We start from the raw sequence: 23,886 nt of genomic DNA, 5'->3' as shown, positions 1-23,886 counted from the left end.
TTTACAGCATCTGAGTATGTCTATGTGTGCTAATGTGGTTTGAGTGCTGTTGCTAGAGGATATGTGAGACTGATATGTGGTGTGTGTGGTTACCTTCACCACCTGATAGACTGTGCCAGTCATGGGTCGAGAGAGTTCAGCTCCCTGTATGTCTATATAGGTGCATCTCACACATATATCTGAGTTTGTCGGGAGGAGGAGAGGGTTGTCTGTGTACATGAGGCAGATGTGACATTGTGTCAATATCACAATATCCACCAGCTGGACTGAAGAGTACACACAAAACCGACACCTGGACATGCCAGGATATTATCATGACATACTCTTTAGCCTAATCACAAAGGATCAGTAGGGTGTTAAGCGTGTAAAAGAGTATAACAGGGATTAGTGCTCATGTTCATTTGTGTTTAGTAAAGAGTAGCTGAGAAGGAGTCCAGACTGAATCATGACACCTCCTTCAGCTATGTCATAAATATCAATGTACACCCATATATGTCCTGAGTCAGGGCCAACTGTACCTGAGTGACAATGCCAACATCATGACAGACAGGCCCATATGTACATGCCCATCCCCCACTGGCAATAGTCCACATCATCATACCAGGAGATATCACATGTAGAATGGATGAGCAGCTACCCCCACTGCCAAAAGCATGGCAGCAGGTGGAATACATTGATTCCCAATATGTGTCATGCACAAACTACAGAACAAACAGATCATGCACCTGAACAGTGAGCTGAGCCTCACCCCCTACACAGGATGTGGAACCGTTGAATGTGTCACAGCTACATATGGCACTCCCTACAAGTATTGGTGCACAACACACCATGGGAAGTCAAGTCCAGTACGCCTATGAGGTCTGATCTGCAAGGTCATGGAGTCCATCATGGTTGCAGTCATAAACAGAGCTATTGGAAGCTGACATACACACAACCTTACCAGCTGTGGTATGTTCATGTGCGGATCATGGTTCCCAAACATGCTAGACTGTTTGCAAGACAGCCACCCAGGACATACATCAATGAACACATCTACACATGTGTCACATAGACTTTGAATAGCCCTTTATCAACATCACAGACACATGTAGTATCCACAAAACCAACAAGCTGTGCATAAATATGTGTTGACATATGACAGAATGTCAATGTGTCCACAGATAGCTCACACAAGGTAAGGATTCTGAGGTCTTGTTCAAGCTGTTGACACCTGCTGACCCACATCAACCATTCCTGGAATGGCATAAAACAAAGTGTACACACATCACCATGTCCAGTCTGATGATGTCACCATCCTATAAATACAGCAGGAGAAGTGAAACCAGCCAGTAAAGCAAACAGAGCGCTGTGTAAATGCGTCTCTCTCCAGTATCATAACATAGTTAGGTAGGGGTTTGAATCCTGCAAACTGTGTGTGTGTGGGGGGTATATGTATGTGTGCAATTGTCTTTGAAAGGAGTGTCCTTTTTGGAGACTGTGAAAACACACTAAAAAAGGTACATTCCTCTTTGGAAAGTCTGATGATGTCACCATCCTACAAATACAGCAGGAGAAGGATAACCAGCCAGTAAAGCAAATAGCGCACTGTGTTAATGCGTCTCTCTTAAATATCATAGCATAGTTAGGTAGGGGTTTGAATCCTGCAAATGGTGACTGTGGGTGTGTCAGTATGGTGTGGGCTTTGCTTTTACCATGGTATGACATAGTATGACAACAACAGTAAGTGCATTGCACACATCAGGTATCTGCATGGCAAATATATATGTGTACATGTCCCCTCAATCAGTACATAGTTGTAAAGCCTGCATACTGCATGAATACATTTGTTTCCATTGACAAGTTGTGCCACTGTTTCTCAGATTGTAGGTCACATAGGTATGTATGTGACACGGCCATCCACTGTCGTGTTCTGTGGCCAAGATCACCTGTGGCACACACACCCATGACAGTTACTTAAGAGTAGTGTGAGAGAGGGTATATGCCTGGGGTATATGTCAGACATGGTCATACACAACAAAGTCTGCCAAGAATGGACAGTCTTTATAGGTGTATGACTGCCTTGTGGATATGCATTCAGGCCTCTAATGTCTTATGTGATACACCTTGGGACTCCACAATACCTATGGATATGTGGATACCAAGGGACACATGACATAACATGGGTCTGTATGTACACAATGGTACCCAATATACATGTTGAGGGCTACCACCTGTGTGGTACTGACAGGATAGTATGTATAGTACATGAGGATGACTATGCTATAGTCGGCTTACTGCTACACAGCATGTATCAGACAACAGGTATCTGTCTGTATGATACCCTTGTGTAGGATATGCATCCCATCCAGGGAATGCATTGTAGGCCAATCCATGCATTCCCAGATTTGAATGGACACATCCCTAGTGTGTCTGCATGTACCTAAGGGGGCTATATGACACACAGGTGTGTTCACAGTAAAGGGTGGCTGTCATTACCGCTGGATAGTGTTATAGTGTAGCACCAGAAGGATCCAATTGATACTGGGTTCCCTACTACTGTGTGTCATTTGTCAGGACATCATCCAATGATTGCTTATAGTCATGCTGTTGAGGTTGCGTATACTACCAGACCGCAAATCATTGACAGATATTAACGGTATCTCCCACAGAATAGTGTCAACCCATGTCATACACACGTCTACCCATGTTAGTACATAACTGTAGTAGAATGCATACTGGCCATTGAAAGATGCTATGAGATGTTAGCAACAGGGTATGCCACACATCCCATGTGTCCACTATGCACGTACATCCAGACAGTGGACACCCACCATGTTCTCGGATGTACACTTGCTAATCTGTACTGCACACATCACACACGTACTGTCCACTCACTAACACATGCTGGCAACACATCACACATCAGCCAAGTGGCACACGGGTGGATAATACATACTCAGACCTAACAGTGGTGTAAACAATGCTACATTGACAATCAGAGCTTTGATGCATAATGTCTCCTCAGATATACCTACAAGGATGTAGTTACACTTCCTTGTTGACAACTTGCTTTTATTGCTACACTGCTATAGTGTCACCCTGTGCATCAGCACCATGTTAGCCTGTCCCTCCATCAATAATGCAGATGACAGGAGGTGGCACAGGTATCATCATATGCACAGGGTGTTTGGTTGTTTGCCAGAGTCTGACATTGACCCATCCAATTGTGTGTGTGTGTGTGTGTGTGTGTGAGGGACAACAGTACAGCATGGGCCAATGTTGATGTAATGTGTGTGTATGTGTGAGCCCTAGTTGTTTGCTTAATGTGTGTGTCTGCATGCACACAGCTCCACCATGTGGCTGCCAAATACGGTGGTTTGTGGGACAGCCACAGACTGTACCTGCTAGGCTGTACAGATCACTGTCTCTGGCCACAGATACAGTACCTGTGCCTGGCAGGGGTGCTACGGACAGTATCGGGTACCGACCCTGACTGGGTACTGTCATCAGAGGCAGAGGTATGATGACTGGACACATGTCCCTTCTGGGACTGGCCAGAGCCACGGGCACGTGGTCTACTGGGACATTCAATGGACAGGCCAGCCCCAGCATTGATGGGGCTGGTACTGCCACTACGGGAGCGCCTGTGAACTGTGGGCCATCCACGACCACTGCCAGCTGTTGCTGTTGCTGGCATGCGTCTGCGTTGAAGTCGCAACCATCCCGCACGGTCCTGGCTCAAGGAAGACATGTTGTGGAGGGCATCTATTGTCTCCCCCCAACGTCTATCAATGACCTCAGTGTAAGTCCGGATGGCACCGGCAAGGTCACGGATGCTGTCATTGATAGCAGTGTAATGTGCCCTCTGCGCCCTATGTCCTGCCTGGTGTACCATTCCATACATGCCTGAGCCTGCATTCCAGCCTGGAACATAGTGGTCATCGTAAGACCTGTGAGGGCACACCTGCCAGGGGCAATATGACCAGTGGTGCTCCCCCAAGAACCCCTGGACCTCCGCCAGGTCTATGGTTATGGCTGCTGTGAGGGGATGCAAGTGCCATGGATACCACACTCTCCTGGTCAATGCCAACTGTATGCTGTCCCTCGCCTATTGCCATTGGTAATGAGGGATGTAATGGCAGTATGAGTGTGTGCATAGATGGGGTTGAACACTGTGTACTGTCGATTGGTGGACTACCAACAGACCCTGTCAAATCTCCCTGTGCCAATATACATGTGTCATCATCACCACTATCCATGGCAGTGGCTTCAGGTTGACTGCTGCATTCACCAACCCCTAACTCAGCACCTGTGAGAGGAAGACAGGAAACACACTTTATGGTCTGCACATGCACACATGAACACATGAGCACATGAACACATGCACACATGCACACATGAACACATGAACACATGCACACATGCACACATGCACACATGAACACATGAACACATGCACACATGTACCCATGCACACATGTACACATGAACACATGAACACCTGCACACATGCACGCATGCACACATGCACACATGCACACAGGAACACATGCACACTCCTCTCTACAGCAGATACACACACACACACACACACACACACCCCAGTAATCCAAAACATACTCAATAGCGGTTGAAGGTGGGTGACAGTATCACAAGGCAAACAGTCACATCACACATATCAGCATGCAGAATACATGCTGATCAAGTTCATGCAGTGTGAGTGCAGACAGCCATAGTTAATGACAGTGTACATGGCTATGGTGCATGGGTGTACATGTTCAGTGATTGCCTACACGCTGGAACACAATGTGTACAAGGACACAACATATCTGTGCAAGTATTATAAGCTCTTCAGTGTCCTGTGCACCATCACTCACAGGTGTACATGCAATGGCTGCATGTATTATCTGTGTGTCACATGGATTTCCATGTCTGATTGCAGTGTCTGTGTCTGTAGCAGATAATTGTGGACACAGGTGTAGCACATGCATGCTATGTACACACACTGGATGAGTGGTGCATATGTAAGTGATGGAATACCAATCCTGGACATGGCCATTGTAACTGTATGGGGTGTAGTACCATTAGCCATCATCATCATGCATCATGTGGTCACTCAAGGCCACTAAGGTGTGCTAGACCATCACCTAGCATGCTGTACCTGAACCACAGTACCATGGCTAAGTTCACAATTACACAGCCATGTTGCACAAGGGTGTGTGAGATGCCCAATAGGGAGCATTGCCTAACATGACTGTGTTATGTGTTGAAGAGTGTTGCACAGCCCCATGCTAGGCCCCTACCCCTCAGGTATAATATGTGTGGTGTGTGGATGACATGTGGGATACTGAAGTGTGATCTGGCAGCAGGTGTCCAGTTACAACATGTGTAGCATGTTGAGATGTACTGCGTATGACAAACGTGTTATGTTGTGTACATGTGTGTCAACTATGCCTATCCAACGTGCAGTACAGTGTTGCCACATTGTGTCTGATGCTCTGTGCATTGCATGTGATTGAGGCAGCTACTGACTTTACTGAGATGTTTAAAGTCTCACAGCAAACATGCACAGCATGCATTATGCATAGGTGTGTTATGTGTACATGGCCTACACCTCACCTATGACATTCACATTTCAATACCAATTTTAAAGTGTTAACACACTCACCAGCATGTGTCATCTGTGCTGCTGTCACACCAGAGAGACCTACAAGAATATGACACAGTTTGTCAGTGGCCACAACTGTGGCATTGCTACTGTGAGTGTACTAAATTATAGTAGAACAACAGGCATAGGTGTACAGATACTATTCACAATTTCAGTATTGCACACAATAGGCAGCACAACTGCTAAACACAGTACACATCTCACATATGCATAATCTAACAATACAGGTAACAGTAGTCTACAGCTAGGGCATGTTACCTGCACGCTCCATGTCACCATGCTGGGTGGCTCCACCCTCCATGATGACACATGTGTGATGTTGTTGCTGCTGTAGGCCAAGAGCCACCATACTTAGCAGCAGTTCATCCACTCTGGTGAGGGGGGGATGTATGGCCACCCCACACCTGTGGCAAGCTGTTGTCTATGGATATCAGACACATGCCACTGGACATGTCTAATTAAATCACTGCAGTGATGGCGTACCTGCTCATATGTCCGGTTATGCATGCCTATGTCATTTACCCGATGGACAAGATCTTGCCACAGTGCAGTACGACCCAGCTGGTGCTGGCTGGCCCTGGAAAACAGCAGGGTATAGTGCTGAACCAGGCTGTGGCAGATTTCCTGTTCCTCTGCGGCTGTGTAGGAGGGATTCCTTTGATGAGCCATAAGCTTGGAAGACAAGTAAACGATATGTGTGAGCAAGTCATGTAGCACACTTAATATTATACAGTACAGATATCAGTTAACTGCCATATATAGAATCTGTTTGTCTGTCAGAGGATACACACATTCAATATCACATATCAGTGCTCAGCCTACAACTGGCTGACAGTGCCTGCCACACTCCATATAACAAACCAGTATACACCAGTACTCGGCACAGTGTTTGGGATCCAATGCACAGCCTTGCCACGGGGGTACATATCAAGCTAATGCATGAAGAAATATGTCATCCATTGCAATGAATGTGAAGTACAGTTACAGTATAACCAGTAACCTACCCTAGCCGTTGATGCCGTTTGAGGGCAGTACTACCTAACATATGTGCACAGTTGTTAATATAGTTGGCATACTGCTGTAACAGAGTATACATGTTGCTAGGTACACACGCAAACCCTACAACACACATGTGATTGAGGACATGGTACAGGCATCATTACACACACATCAGACATTCATGCAACACACAAATGTATGCTGACACAGATGAGCATTTCCTGTGCACCTTACAGTACTGTGTGCCCCTACTTACAGATACCTATGCCTGAGGTATGTAATCTGTGCAGACTACAGGAAACACACAAGACAGTGTTACCAGGGAATGTGAACATACACCATACTGTGCTGTTTAGGCCTACAGCTTCAGGTAGTACAGCAGTGCAAATTTCAGCTGGATTCACCAGCAGTACCACTTACTGAGCATACTTGTATTGCTTCAGCCTATGATGGGACACCACAGTCGAACACAAGGAGCTATGTCGCAACATATGCCATCCTAATATGTCTGCATCCCAATAACTGACACATCTTTCTCTGGTCTCACACCTAGGACACAAATGACCAGGACAGAAACAACCTCACACTAAGCTATCGCACTGTTACAGACCTTGCACACATTCACTGTCACACTCATTCCACCTCACATAGCAGGTATTGCACTGAGTACATGTGTGTGTGCATTGTGTCATAGGTAGGTAATACGCTATTGGCCCTAGGGCCTACAGCAGCCTAGCCATATGCTACCCTGGCCTTTGACACACATGTAATTTGATTTCTCTTGCTCCTGTCAACTGGATACACAGAGGTGATTCCCAGGGTGTGCTACCTGTCCCATAGACAATCATCAGGGGTATGTATGACATCTGCTACTGAGAAGCCTTGTTTGTTAATGCTGTGTGGTTTACTCCAGAGTATGGCATATTTGCCAGTAGGAGCCTATCCCTCCAGCATGTGCTGTTTAGTGAGGTGGCGGGGATTAGGGACCTAGGCCGTGTAGCCCGGTGGGATTGTAAGGTGTTGACATGGTGGTTGTCTGACTGCTATGTGTGTGATATACCTCTGTATGTTTGGCAGAGGTAACCTCTGGGGGGCCGGTATGCAACGCACTGTAGCTGTGGTTATGTGAGTCCGTCTGCATAGGGTATGTGTTTGAGGGCAGTACTACTCTTTGTGAGGTATGTCTGTGGCCTTTCCACTTGCTGTAGTTGTCATGCAAGGTACATACCACATGGGGCATTGTGATGAGTACAGGGGAACACTGACCAATATTTCCATACATGACACATCGTTTGTGATGACACGTACCATGTAGACAGATTACAAGACTAGTGTGGCAATGTGAATATCAAAGGGGAGGCTACTGTCCACCTGTGTCCCATGTTCCCTTCTGACACCTTCAGTGTTAGGCAGGCAACTACCTATGTGGTAGTTAGTGGGTAAAGTGTTTTGGTATGGGGTATGGCACTGCAGTATCAACACTGGTGTTCAGTCCATGCCTTGGTCACCAGGCACCTGTTGCAATACGTCTAAACCTGTGTCTCCCTCTCTCACTATATATACATATATATATACATATATATATATATATATATATATATATATATATATATATATATATATATATATATATATATGTATATATAATATATATATCTCTATATATACATATCTATATATATATATCCATATATATCCATATATATCTGCATATATCTATATATCTATATATATATCTATATATCTATACATATCTATATATGTATATATCTATATATCTACATATTTATATATCTATATATGTATGTATACATATATATATATATATATATATATATATATATATATATATAGACATATATGTATATATACACATATATATATATATATATATATATATATTTATATATCAATATATATATCCATATATATATATATATATATATATATATATATATATATCCATATATATATATATATATACACACACACACACACACACACACAGACACACACACACACACACATATATATATATATATATATATATATATATATATATATACACACACACACACACATACTTGTATACATCCATTGCTGTACATATATATGCACATATAGGCAGATATACTGCCCACCTTTCATGGTGGGAATATCAATTATTAAACAGTTGTGAGACATACAATTATATAATAATATTGCACAGTGTTGTTCAGAATGCATTTCACTGTCCTCAGGCTGAATAGCTGTAGCAGACCTCACTGGCTGTAATTCAGTCCCACAGCATTTAACCACCGCATGACATATACCTGCACTGCTTGCTGTTTTCAATGCCACACACTACAACCTACATAGATATGTGCGCATAGCAACCTTCAAATACATATATATGTCCAGCCTTCACTAACAGTTGCAGTATGTCCCTTGCCCTATGCACATCTGCATATACATATACATACAGACTGCTACCACATATGGAGGGTTCACAGTATGTAGAGTACCCTTCAGACACATCATTCGGATGACAGCAAATACATCTCTGTTACATACCTTACCTTTGTATTTCTCACCTCTGTCTGTTGTACCTGTTGACGTTTTTTTTTTTTTTTGGTTGGTGTCTCCAACTGCCTCTGTTTTTTTTTTTTGGGGTTGGTGTCTCCAACTGCCTCTGTTTTTTTTTTTTTTTTGGGGTGGTGTCTCCAACTGCCTCTGTTTGTTTGTCTGTCTGTCTGTCTCTCTCTCTCTCTCTCTCTCTCTCTCTCTCCATTTGCTGCAATGATATTATTGCATGTGTGGCCAGCAAGTACAGGCTGCTTTTGTAGGTATCTGCACATGTGCATGTGATGGCCTCTGCACCAATTAGTGCCCACCATTTAGTAATTGAATGCAGCCTGCTGTGTGGTAATTGCAGTTCTCACTGTCATTTCAGGACACTGCTATAAAATGATAGGTTAGGTAGGCGTAGGCCTTTTAGTTTTGCAAGGTGGGGACCATGCTTGTTTGCTGTGGACACTGTTGTATCAGTCAGAAGGTTGGTATATGTCTCATGTCTGAAGCTGGGTTATAGCCAGTGAAATGCATGTTGTACTGAAACCTGACTGTTGCTTCTTCCAGTACACTCTTCTCAGTGTGTAAGTTTACTCACATCTCCTAATGCTAACACTGGATACATGGGAGTATGTACTTTCTTTTGGAATTAGGGAATTAACTGGCATACAACAGTAGTTATTGCAATGTATTCCTATGGCTTTCCTATTTTCCCTTTACATTCACTCCTTGTAATGCATGTTATATTTCTTTATTGCAATGTATTCCTATGGCTTTCCTATTTTTCCTTTACATTCACTCCTTGTAATGCATGTTACATTTCTTTATTGTAATGTATTCCTATGGCTTTCCAATTTTCCCTTTACATTCACTCCTTGTAATGCATGTTGTATTTCTTTCAGCACCAAGTTATTGTATATCTGCTGTGGCTTAGTGGTACATCATGCAGACTGGTGAGTCCAAGTCGTGGGGTTTAAGACTGAAAAGGGTATTTTATTTTGCTGCTGAGCAATACAAGGGCCTTGTCATACAGAATGACTAAGGCACTTTTAAGCAGTTGTAAGCGGGTTTGCATGGGTGTGTGGGACGCTTAGTGATGCTAAGGTACGCTTAGCTTATTGTATTTTAGCAATATTAAGCTAAGCTTAGCTTAGCTCATTTTATGTTAGCAATACTAAGCTAAGCTTGGCGTAGCTTATCATATCTTAGCAATGCTAATCTAAGCACACACATGCGCACACTGGTGCAAACCCACTCACTACTGTTTACAAGTGCTCACTCCCGCTAACCCCTGCGCTCATTTCTTTGACAGAAAAGTAAATGGGGAGATAGGAATGTGGTGATAAAGGGTGCACAAACAGGGGAAGACAGTAGGGAAACCAGCTTGAGATGTACACGATGGGTGTGGAGAAGGTCCATAGCTGCCCATTTATTTACCAGCAACAGCTTTGCATATGCAATACATTAGGTGGGATATTTGAAACCGTCCACCCCTGAGAGAGGGGTGAGGACAACTAAGTATGTTGTACTACCAATTATGAATATCAGGCACATGCACTGTTTGTGAACTGCTATACTGTCATTAGTATGTTACTCACTTCTGAACAGTTTGTGGTTTGTGTTGACATTAGTACAGTCTGCTCAGGACAACTGGACATATTTCTGTACTGTGTATGCCTACCTACACCCTTGGTTGTGCCTGACTACACGGGGATATAGTACCTTTGGGTAGGGGTGCAGAACTGCAGAGTGCATTATTTATTATCGTGTGATGTTTATCTTACTGAACATGCAGAGTTGCTGTGTACCTGTAAGTCTATGAAGGCTTGTAGTCTGTCTGAGTAGCTCCCACCTGTGGACATATCCAGATGGTAGACAGAGGTCAGCCTAGTATTCTTTGACTGTGCACCACAGCAGTCTTTTCAGCACCTGAAAAATGGTATTGTCACAGGTGGTTGCTAGCAGTACATGGCTACATCCTTTGATATTTCTGTGTTGTACTTCTACATTAGGGCATGCTTGTGGGATTCATTCTACAACTATTTGCAGAGTGTGTAACAGCAGACAAGCTGATATGCCTGTGTGTTTCTGACTCTGCCAGGCCTCAGATACTCTCACGTATATATTTGAACAGCCTCAGGGAAAGGTACATATAACTGGGATACACCTGTGACATAGTGCAGACATTTTGCAGTTCAGACTTTGGGGGATTCAGAGCATATCTATTACTACACCTTTTCTGACGTGCAAGCGGTGTCTACTCCCACTTATTGACATTTGTCATTAAGTAAGATTCAACACCTTTCTGCCTACTGTTAGTACATTTCACAGGGAGTCAGAGGGGCACAGCTAACATTTGTTTACAAATCAGGATCATCACTGTAGAGCAGTCACTGTTGGGAGGTCTGGCCTGTGACCTATGCAAATATGCCAGTGTTTATCCTGCTCTGATACTGTGTGGGGTTTGCAAGCTGCTACTGTAACCTTATTCCCTACTAGCATGGCTGATTCTCTTTTCACAGTCATGTCATGCAATTCAACATCCAACCACTACCTTTCTTTCCACTCCACTAATGACCTTGATTATAGCAAGCTCAGATGCTCATAAGCCTAGTACTTATTATACAGCAGGAACTTCTCGTTGTAACATTTGTTAATGTCTGTTATGTACTTCACAGATAAAGATTCTAGTTGTCTACTGATGTACTATGTTCTTCATCTGTAAATATGTTGTAATTGCTATGTTAAATTGTTAATTGCTATGTAATCCAATGTAACTACTGTCTGTTTATTTTACTGTGGAGCTTTTCTCCCCGGGCCTCCACTGAAAATGGATCTACGTCCAGTCGGACACTCGTGGTCAACAAATTTAAGTAAATAAATAAACAACACCTGCTGGTTAAGGCCCAAAGAACAAGATTTGTGTTATGCCATTCCTATGTTCCCTTTACATTCACTCATGGTAATGCATGATATATTGCTTTCAGCACTAAGCTATTGTATATCTCCTGTGGTGTAGTGGCACTTCATGCAAAGTGGTGAGTCCAAGGTCCCTGGTTCAAGACTGTCAAGGGTATTTTATTTTGCTGCTGAGCAGTACATGAGCCTTGTCATACAGAGTGACTAAGGCTTGTAAGCGGGTTTGTCCAAGTTTGCGTGATGCTTAGCAATGCTTAGCTAAGCGCACACAAGCTCACACTCGCGCACCCCCGCTAACTACTGCTTAAAAGTGCTTACTCCCGCTAACCCCCGCGCTAATTTTTTTTAAAGAAAAGAAAATGGGGAGATAGGAAAGTGGTGAAAAAGGGGGGCACAAAAAGGGAAAGACAGTAGGGAAACCAGCTCAGGATGTTCAGGATGGACGTAGGGAAGGTCCATAGCTGCCCATTTTTTTACCAGCAACAGTTGTGCATATGTATGAAATTTGGTGTGAAATTTGAAACCTTCCACCCCTGAGAGAGGGTTGAGGACAACAAAATATATTGTACTGCCTATTAGAATTATCGGTTTACATGTCCAGTGGACATGTGTGCGAATTGGGCAGCTATGTATGGGGCGTAATTTTTTTGTGGGAACAGACTGCCCTTTGTTTATTTTTTTTTCAGGTGAGAGTGGAATGTGAGGTAGAGGAAGTAGGTATATTTGGGGACGTAGGTTGGGGAGGTAAACAGACAAGACAAGACAAACAAGATGCATACAGGGGCGGAGTTTGAAACATGGGGTGGGTGAACACAATTGACAGGGAAGGATGTTTGGAAATCGCAAGCCCATGAGCCCACAGATGGTAACAGTGGAACTGAGATCCCCACCCATGGGCAGTCACCACTGCACCTTCACAGCCCTGAGGGTGGCTGTGCTGGAGGCTGAGTAGGACGGGCAGGCTCACCCGAGAGATGCGCCACTCTCGCCTCAAGCTGGCATAGGGGATCAGTGACTGAACGCTGGATCTCCCTATGCACCACAGCCCAGACCCTTCGAAGGGTGACGGGTGGCCCTTCTCCGCCCATGCTTGCACGGGGGAATGAGCCCCTATCCCCTGCAGCACTTCCACCCAAAGGTGGCACAGGACCAATGGAGGAAGGGAGACCAGGCTGGGCACCGGAGCTGCTGGTGCCAGATGCACTTGCCAACTGAGGAGGGACAGGTGGGTCCGCTGGAACGGCCTTCCCATATGTTCTGTGATTAGGTGTGTTTAATTACAACATAAACAACAGCATTCCAGATTAGTTGTAACAGCATGCAGTAATATTCCCATTAACCCAACACACCAAGGTTCCAACAGTTGAAGAGCAAGCATAACACATGCATATATTGAACAACAGTGGATATTCTAACAGCATGCAGGGATGTTTGGTAGCAACAGGCCACCATGAATGTGATGTTTGAATGGGGCACATGCATCAACATCAATGCAAATATTTAGAAAACAATAGGACATATGTCCCAACAAATATTTAAGGTTACACATACCCATTGAGGTGTAGAATTGCATGGTTTATGCACATACGGTAGGGTGTAGAAAAAACCTTGGTTAACATCTTATAATGACCTTTTAGTCTACACTACATTCCCAGTGACTGCAAGTGTATATCCCCTACCTGTATTATTACACTTGCCACCATACATTAGGTTGTGTCATGGGTTTGGCTAGTTTAATATATGCCTGACCTATATCTGACATACTAACTGTCCAGGATGCAGATGTCACTGCTACATATTTTCTTGTTTGCATTTATATTTCTTTATCTACATATCTGGGATGTTTTTACATGACATTTTTACTTCGATTTGTACAGAACCCTGCATTTCTTGAAATACACTCACATTTCTGGTGAATAATTACAAGCTACACGTGTGCCAGGTTTACTTATTCATGCCAGCCAGTAGCTGACTATTGTGGACTGTATATATGTTTCACAGCTACTAGCACTTCCATCACCCACTTTATATGGGACTGCATAACTCTGGGTTGCCAGCACATTTTCAAACAGTACTGTTTGTATAATGCAAGGGTACAACAACATTTCAGACTCTGTGACACAGACACACTCTGGGTTTTAGACCTTTATTAATGACATTGCACAATTTTCCACAGGCTCACTCCTTTATTTGTTTTAACGGTGTTTATGGCAGACATGTTCAAGACATATTATACCTTTATTAATAGGTTAGAACAATCTTTTTTCAGGCTCACTCACTTATGTTATATGACAGTGCCTGCAGGGATATTATTCCAGACATATGTTACCTTTCTTAATGGGTTACTACACTCTTTTTCTGTCTCTCTGACGTTTTTATCTGACAGTACATGCAGAGGACTTATTCAGGCAATTCTATGGCTGTTTTATTGGACTACAATACTTTCTTTCATGCTCTCACCCATATTTTATATAACAATATATGCAGAATAATCACTAACCTGCCTGGTGGTGCAGCCTTAGCAGCCTATCAGCATAGGCTTGCTGATTTGCAGCATGGTCACCTGCAGCTGTAAAGTAAATTAAGGGATATTGAGACATACCTATCCATTATACATACTCCATTATCAATTCTAACATACTGCATTCCATGGCTACATACTCAGTTGTGGGGCATTCTGCATCCCACGGGCCTCCTGTATCTACTGGTTCAGGCGGTCCTGCTTTCATCTCTTCAGGTCTGCATGGTGGTGACGGACCTGCTCACCAGTCCGGGAAAACACCTGTGGCACTGGTGAAGTCACGAGCTAACCGGTTCCAAGCCTCTGCCTTGTACTCCATCCCTTGGAAATGGCCCTGCAGGAGTCTTGTCTTGTGACAGTGGACAAGGAGCCAAACCATGTATTTGGACTCCTCGATGCCCCAATGTTGTGCTTGGAAGCGTGAACCCTCTCCTGCACCTGCCATTCTGATTGCAAATGTGAGCTACAATCAGTTATGGCGAGTATTCCCACCTTAAATATGCAGCATTTCTCGCACTTTTTTGTGACTGGCCATTTTGTAAAATTTTCGGCTGACTGCAGACCTGCTTAGTAATTGTTAAACTACCATTCATAAGTTTATGAATGTTAATAGTGGCTGCTTTCCCTATGTTGTCATGGCTTAGTGGTTCTGTACTTTGATTATGATGTAAAGGGTCCAGGGTTCGAACCTTGTCATTCTTTTATTTTAATACTGTCTAGACAGGCTAGGGGGTGTGGCTGTGTTTAAGCAACTTAGCTCTACGTTTCTCCCCGGTGCCCTATGGTGCCCTGGTTGGCGTGGCGTGCACATCCGTGCAAACACATTGCGCTGAGTAAAGTGCTTTTAAACTTTAGGCAACTCTATTTAGCTGGGTAAAGCGCTATTACACTATGGGCAACTCTGTTTAGCTGGATAGATAATATTAAACTATGGGCACCTCTGTTTAGCTGGGTAAAGCTATGGGCACCTCTGTTTAGCTGTGTAAAACGTTGCTTAACACCAGGCTATCTGGGTCCTTTAAACATATATAATTTGTTCACTGATACATTGGCCATGTCACTCCTTTTAATAAAATTTTAATCATATATGTCTGGTATTATTTCAAATACTGATTTAAAATAAAAGTAAGAAGGGGAGTGGTGGGACACGAACCATGAATGCCTTCCCTTTGTGCATACACTCTACCATTACGCTATTGCAATTTGGTATGATTTACATAAACATTCTTTCTTATGCTCTTCCATGTCAGAATTGCTAACTCTAGCTAAGCAATGGGCACACCCGCGCACACATGCGCAAATACGGGCAGCTATATCGTGGATTTAAAATATATATATATAATTATTTACTTTATATAAGTGTGATGGGGTTTACAGTGTCAGGGAGTGTGGTGTTGGGTGCAAGTACATTTGAGCGAACTCGCTCTTGTGTGTTGACATTTTGCTTTTATAACCTTGCAGGGGCATGCACATTTAGACTGCTCGGCAGTCGGACACACCCCCTGCTTTCCTACTCAGTCCGTGTAAGAGTTACGGTTGAGTCAGCATGCCCTCATGAATATTCATGGCATGCTGACGTCAAACCTTTCAACTGCAGCCTCTGGGTAAGACTTATTACGTCTTACACGGAGGATTAGTGAATCCGGGGTAAGTGAATTTGCCCAGAGCAGGTAGCATCTTGTTTCTGTACATTGCAAGGTCTCATTGATTGAGTCTCAGTAGATTTTTTCTTGATGCAAAACTAGTGAATCATTTATCTGTATACATTGCTGCATGCTGCAATGTATCCAAATAGTTCTCAGTAGACCTGTTCTTTTTGTCAACGTTTGTGGAAATGGACCTTAATATAGAATTTGTTTAATTGTCAGACTGCTCTAAGACATACTTGCTTGCTACAAGGCCAGTTACTCTGCACTGTAAATGAAACATATATTTGCAGAACCCCAGCAGTACTGCCTTCTCACCTCTTGAAGTGTATGCAGGACTTTTACCGTTTTACTTTTGAGTGGATCTTAACCAGAAGAATATAGAAGACATTCAACAAATTCCTTTAAATGTTTCTTACCATAGGAACCATCTTAGAAACACTGCTGTACTTTCTGTCATTGCACAACATGAAGTTGATTCACCCCCACCTGTCTCTTCCTCTGCTTCATCCAATCAAGGCAAAGTTCTGTACTCTATTTGCTTAATTCAAATTACAGACCTTCTGTGCATTCCAGTTAGTTAAGCAATGGAAATTGTTTGTAGCACAAGCCATCTCTTCATACCTTAGAGATGATGGAGGACATTCGACAAGTTCTTTGTAAGATTTGTTTTCCTGCGAACCATCATTAAAGGTGTGCTTTACTTTCTGCCATTAAAGACCATGATGATGATGATGATGATGGTCACAGTTGAGATACCTGCAGACCATTTGTTATAACACTGACAAAGCCAGTTTCAAGAAAATAACCTTCTTGTGTGGCGAAAGCCAGGGAACCTTGTTGGCTAGGCTTACATAGGCCATTGGGCCGTTAGCCTAGTACCTACCTATGAACCTATGAAGCTTCACAAAGCAGACAAGGTGTGAGAGTACAAATACCATGAAGAACATTATGAAAAAGTGTGTTCCCAGCTCTAATCAAGGCTATCTTTAATTTCTTTAATAAAGAGGCAGTATGTTTAATCTCATTGGAATTTCACCTTCACCTTTACAAAACTGTCAAGTTGAGAGAGAAGAAATCAAAACAATGAAGTATATTATGAAAAATGTTTTATCAACTCAAACCATGACTGTTACCTTTCCTGTTCTCAAAAAAAAATCACATTTCAACCAGTTGAGTTTCATATTCTCTTTCACAAAAAGGTGATGTTGATAGCATATAAGTCCAAATAGCAAAAACATTATGAAAAAGTGCATTACCTGTTCAAAGCAAGACTACTATCCTATACTTCTTGAATAAAGAAATACTCCACTTCTTCCCTTTGGTCTCTAGCTTTCACCCTCGCAAAATGGTCATCTTGAAAGAGTACATTTCTAAGGAGTGTGAGAAGCACTATGAAAAAAATAAGTTGCCACCTCAAAGCAAGACTGTTACTTTGTAATTCGTGAACACAGAGACACTCTTCTTCACTTCAACTCAGAGGATCAGGTTATACAATAATCAGAATCCAGATTCCAACAGACAAGCACCTATGCTTCATTCATTTAAGGTACTACACATGTTTAGTTCAAATTATTGTAGTTTAGTGTTTATTTATATGCATTCATTTATGATAAAAATGCAGTATAACTAATGAAAATTACACAGTTTAACATCATTGCATCATAGTTGTTTATACATTGTTAAACTTCAGCAGCAATGTGTTGTACGTATGGATTTATAGCTTTCCTTGAATTTGATTTATGACAGTGTTGCTGGACTTGGAGCCCTGTAATGACTGGCTAAGGAAGCATTCTATGGCTACATGTCTGAGAGCTACAACTATGACTTCTTTAAACTTTAACCTGTTAGGCAAATTTAGATGTCATGCAAGTCCTTGTTACTTATCACTTTGTTTATATCCATTGTGAAAATAAACATAGTCAGTGGTCTGTTACTGGACTCATTTTTTTAATGGCTAAATTCACTTGTCTGCATCAATGCAACAATAAAAAATGCACCAAAGAAAACCAGAATCACCACTCCAAGTAGCTTAGGAATCAGACTCGATGGTACCAAATAAAAAATTTTTAATTCCACACAAAAAGACTCAGTAGTAACACAGTCAGTCAAGCGCTTTCATCATCCAAGACTTCTTCAGAACTGTGAAATACATTATTATAACTCCTTAAATAAGTAGTTCCTCCCCCATTTAGCACACTAATTAAACTTTAAAACTATACACCCTTAAAAAGTGCACATATCTAACTGAATCTAAAAAGCAGCAATACATAAAAAAACTTTAAACTAGTACAAAGTGTTTGACAAGTATGGTGTATTGATAACACCAATACTATAACGTAGTAGCCCTATCTTTTAACTCTGACTTGATACAAATTTGATGATTAATACCAGGGGCTACAGTGGCATTCAAACTAATTTGCCATTGCATTTCAGCCCTATCCAGTTTGTTGGTCCAATCACCCCTTCTAGTGTCCATGCCTACCACCTCCAAAATACTAAAATGAAAAAAGTGGTCAGAATTGATGCTGATATGCCTGAATAGTGCGTTGTTGTCATCCCTTTTCCTAATACTATATAGGTGTTTGTAAATTCTTCTCTGAAACCTCCTTTCCATTTTACCTATATAGAAATTAGAATAACCTTGACATACAGCAATGTAGACTACACTGTTGGTGTTACAAGATCCTGTGGCTAACCTAACTTCAAAGTCATTGGAACCTAAACATACAGTAGGGCATGAAATAATGTATTTACAATAATCACATGCCCCACATTTGGTAGCTCCCTTAATATTCTTGTTCTTACTCTCAATAGGGTGTTCTAACAATTTTTTTTTAATTCTTATTGGTCCTATAGGAGAAGGTCAATACCTCACCTAAAACAGCCATCAATTCTTGGTTCACTTTAAATAAAACCCATTTTTTCTTTATCATCTCTCTAATAGAGTTAGAAGTGTCCCCAAAGGTCAAAACCATAGAATAAGAGAAGTCATTGTTCTGTTGGTGAGTGACTTCAATCTCCTTATTCTGGCTAACCCCAAGTAAAGGTCAATACCTTTTACCCCATTCAGTTATGACTTGCTTGCTATTGGTAACCACAGAATCCAACAAATACCCCCTGGCTATGAATATTTTAATCAGGTTATCCATTTCTAACTTAACTGTGTCAAAGTCAGAGCACATTCTGGCTATATGCATCATCTGACATTTCACTAGGTTCCCTTTCACAAAGTGGGGGTGACAACTCCAGAACTCAAGATAGTCGTTTGAGAAAGTGGGTTTTCAGTGAACACTAGACCGAAAACACATGTTCAGATCCTTCCAAATACACATATCCAGGTAGTTAATCCTAGAATTACCACTGTTATAAGTACATTTGAAATAGTCACAAAGATTATAAGAAAGTTCAAGAAGTTGGTATGCTGGTCCCCTACTTTCCAAAGAATTAAAAGATCATTCAAAAATCTTAAATACACCACCCAAGAATCTTTAAGTGGACTTTTAAAAATGAACTCACGTTCCCAATGGTACATAACTAAATTTGCAAACAAAGGTGCACAACTATTACCCATTGCTATACCGTTTGTCTGGCAGAAAAACTCCCCACCAAAACTAAGAAAATTGTTCATCAAAAATAATCTCCATTAACACCATAATACAATTAACCATGGTGTTCCCCAAATTAGTTTTCTCAACTAGTACCTCATGAAAATATTCCAATCCTAACTCGTGGGGTATAGAAGTGAATAAGACCACAGCATCAACTGTGGAAAAACTAACCTCCTCACTGTAATGTTCTTCCTTTTTCCGACCCAAAAAGTCCCAAGAGTCTGCTAACATATGATCAATGTGGGTTTAAGATTTCCTCACCACCCGGTCGACAAAACCCCCTAATGAGTAGGTAATACTGTTTTGGCAGGAGATTGTAAGTCGATATGGGGGGTCATAAATATTTTTATGGGTCTTCGGAATACCAAAGACCACCGGAATTGTTGGATGTTCATTATACAAAAATTGGTAGGTCTCTTTGTTAATAACTCCCTGAAATAGAGAGTCCTCCAGTGTCATTTTAATTTTCCTATAAGCGATGTTTATTTTGTTTCTAGAAACACACTGGTATTTGTTCTCATCTTGTAAAATATCAAATATTCTATTATAGTCTTCAGTGTTAACAACAGTCATCCCCCCACCCTTATCTGGTTTCATAAGTCTCAAACTAGACTTACTTCTTAGTTCTTTTAACAGTTCTTTTTTTATTTTTTCGTCAAATTAAACTGCTTATGTTTATGTTGTTTCAACATTTGATGTATCTCCTGGGAACATATCTTATCAAATGTCCCAATAAGGGGGTGTAGTGGTGGATTGTAACAACTCTTCTTTTTTAATTTTTTCTTTCCATTATGCGAAGGATTATCCCTAAACAAATATTTCAAGTTCATCTTTCTAGTGAAAATTTAAAATTCAGTTAAAGTAGTACAAACATCCTCCTTCCTAGATGGTACAAATTTTATTCCCTTCATTAAAAGCGAAAAAAGGTCTTTGCTTATTTCAACACCTGCGCAGTTAAAAAATATTAAACCCCAGTACGTATGTAGGACTCCCCCAAATAAAGTAGTAATCTCATCTGTTTCAGTCACTCTTGTATTACCACTAGTAAAAGTATCTAGTGGTAGCTGTTCTTCCTCCATTGCTTCTGATTCCTGTAGGTGTTCACCCTTCCCCCTTGCTGTTGTCCTAAAAAAACATTATTGTCATTCCTAAAATTATTTTGGTTTTGAAGTCTTTCGGACCTCCTTAGAGGGGAATATTCTTGATCGTATGTATATCCCTACCACCTTCCTTTTGAGAGTCCAGCCTAGTGTTGTAGTTGTCAACCCTCTGGCTGCCTACATTGTCATCCCCCACTTCAGTGTAAGCTTTGGGCAAAGAGTAAGCTAAATTGTTAGTATATTCAAATTCATCCCTCACCAACTTCCTCTTTTTCTTTTCTATGTTGTTCCTCACATCATGTTCAGCCTTGTCAAACACTCTATTGTACTTGCCCAAAAAATTATTAAAATTAACATAATTTAAAATAATTTCATTCTTATTATCAATTTCAGCTACTAACTCGATCTTTTTATTGTTATTGTTAACTCTAACAATAAATTCCATTAATTCAATGCCATGGCGATCAAACATTTGTAACAGTTCTTCACACTCAGTCTGTCCCTTTTTTAATCCATTGGGAAATCTAAAAACACGCAGTATTTTAGGGACCCTGAGCTTAGCCACACACTCAGTTCAATAAGCATTGTCACACTGAAGATTCCAAAATTTGGTTACCTTCTGTTCAAGTGTGACTAACCTTTCTTCCATAGTGTCATTATCATGGGTAGTACTCGTTTTAAATAACCCAAAGTCATTTTTAATCCAGTCCTTAAAATGATTATTAGTCTGTGGAAGTCTTTGAGTTCCATGTGAAGTGCTAGCTGTTTCAACTCCCCCATGTGCTGCAACACCCGTTTCCAAAGCATAATAAAAAACACTTAATAAACTTTGTATCTTTAATGATTTTCTTTTTTTTAAACGGGATGCCATCTGAGCAGGCAGTTATCAAATCAGTGCCAAATCATCCACCGTCTGCAATGTTTGCAGCCATGAGAGGTATGTTTTCCTTTTCGTAACCACATAAGAACTGTAAGAGAAAGCATCCTTCTAAAAGTTTCAAGTGTGATTAAGGCTCTGCTTAAGTGACCTGAACAGTCTAACAAGAACAGGTTTGTTAATATGTCACTTAATGGCTGTAACACGAACCGGATAGCTTTAATGCACAATTGAACCACCTTATTCATTTTTCTAGCCACTGACAGTTCAACCTTCAGTCTGCATGTCCTGGCATCTGTATGTTTACTAAAATCAATGCCAGAATGTGTCTCCTGCAGTGTCAAATACTATGTAACTAAAATGCTGTCAGAAAAGAAAAAGAAGAAGGAGAAGAAGAAGATGAAGAGGAAGAAAATGCTTCCAACTTCATATCTTTTAGGAAACTTCAGTCACTTTTGGTCTTTTTTCTTCTGTTAAAACATGTGGCATCAAACCATAATAATCAACTTCCCATATTTTGAAAATGCTGTTTTTCACAAAATGAAAAAGCACATTGTGCATGTGTGTGTGTGTGTGTGTGTGTGTGTGTGTGTGTGTGTGTGTGTGTGTGTGTGTGAAAAAAGAATTTGCAACAAGACATCACATTTTTATAAGTAGTGATGACTTTTAGATATTATATATAATAATGATGTGTGTGTGTGTGTGTGTGGGGGGGTGCAACTTTCCATGGAGGGGTACGAGGTGCAAGGATAGGTGGTTGCCTCCTTTCCTGCATCAAAGAGTAAACTGAAAACATTTTTGTTTGCAGTCCTTTGATTCTAGCTTTATAAGTAGGAGGGAAAATAGAATTGTTCACATATGTTGTGAGATTTACAACTGAAAATGTTTTATGCATGAAGGTTCAGCCTACTCTTTGCCTGCAAGATGTCTTTGTATAATAAACTGTGTCTGATGTCCAGTACACTAGTAATATGAAAACATCTTAAGCATTTTCTGTGCTTGAATTATTAACTATTTAATCTTCTCAATGCCAATTTGCGAATGTATGTATTATGTATATTATGAGAATGGTCTTTTAAATATTTACCTTAAACAAACATTGCAGCAATTTGATATATTTTATTCTTTTTCCTAAAGACTACTGTAACATTTCACATTTGTGAAGCATTTAGTGTAGTTAATAAATGCCCAACGGCTAGATGAATCTCATCTTGTCTGCATGGCATAAATAATTAAGAAAGATGCACTACAAATTCATTTCACAGCCTAAATGTAATAACATTTAGACAGGCTTTCTCTGAAATGAAACTATGTTTAACTTGCATGAGCAATTTCCTTCCTATTGATCTTTTTGCATTAGCTAAACTTTTCCTGCTTATATAAGCATATTCTTCTTTGATTGCATTACATAATAAAAATGAATTCAGTCGCATCATCAGTATTCAGCTTGTTGCATTAAATGTACAAAATTTGTAACTCTTATTACCCTGTATTTATTTTACACATGATTAAATTACATTGTTACCAATAAAGTTGCATTTGCATTCCAAGGTCACATGTATGGACAGTATCTGGGATATTTGTGTGTCTGTGTGCCTCTGTATACATGTGCTTGTGTGGCTAGATAGATAGATAGATAGATAGATAGATAGATAGACAGAGAGATAGATTTAAAGTTATTCCTGAAACTTTGACTTCTTAATTTACTGTTTACTTAGCTGTAATGGAATTTGTAGAAGCAAGTATGAAGTCCTAGCTGGATTGCCAGTCTGTCTGAATTATACATGCATACATATAGATAGATATAGATATAGATATAGATATAGATACATATATATAGATATAGATATATAGATATAGATATAGATACAGATATAAATATATGGATATATCTATATAGATATATATATATTTATACATGTGGGTGTGTAATCTTCCTTCAAAAAAGTAACTCACTGATCAAATGTGATTGACACTTAAATATAAAAACACTACACATCATCCACAAGGAAATAA

Source organism: Protopterus annectens, chromosome 6.part0 (genome assembly GCF_019279795.1).
Source record: "Protopterus annectens isolate FY-2018-M chromosome 6.part0, PAN1.0, whole genome shotgun sequence".
NCBI classification, from domain to species: domain Eukaryota; kingdom Metazoa; phylum Chordata; order Ceratodontiformes; family Protopteridae; genus Protopterus; species Protopterus annectens.
Note: the sequence above shows the minus strand (reverse complement) of the source record.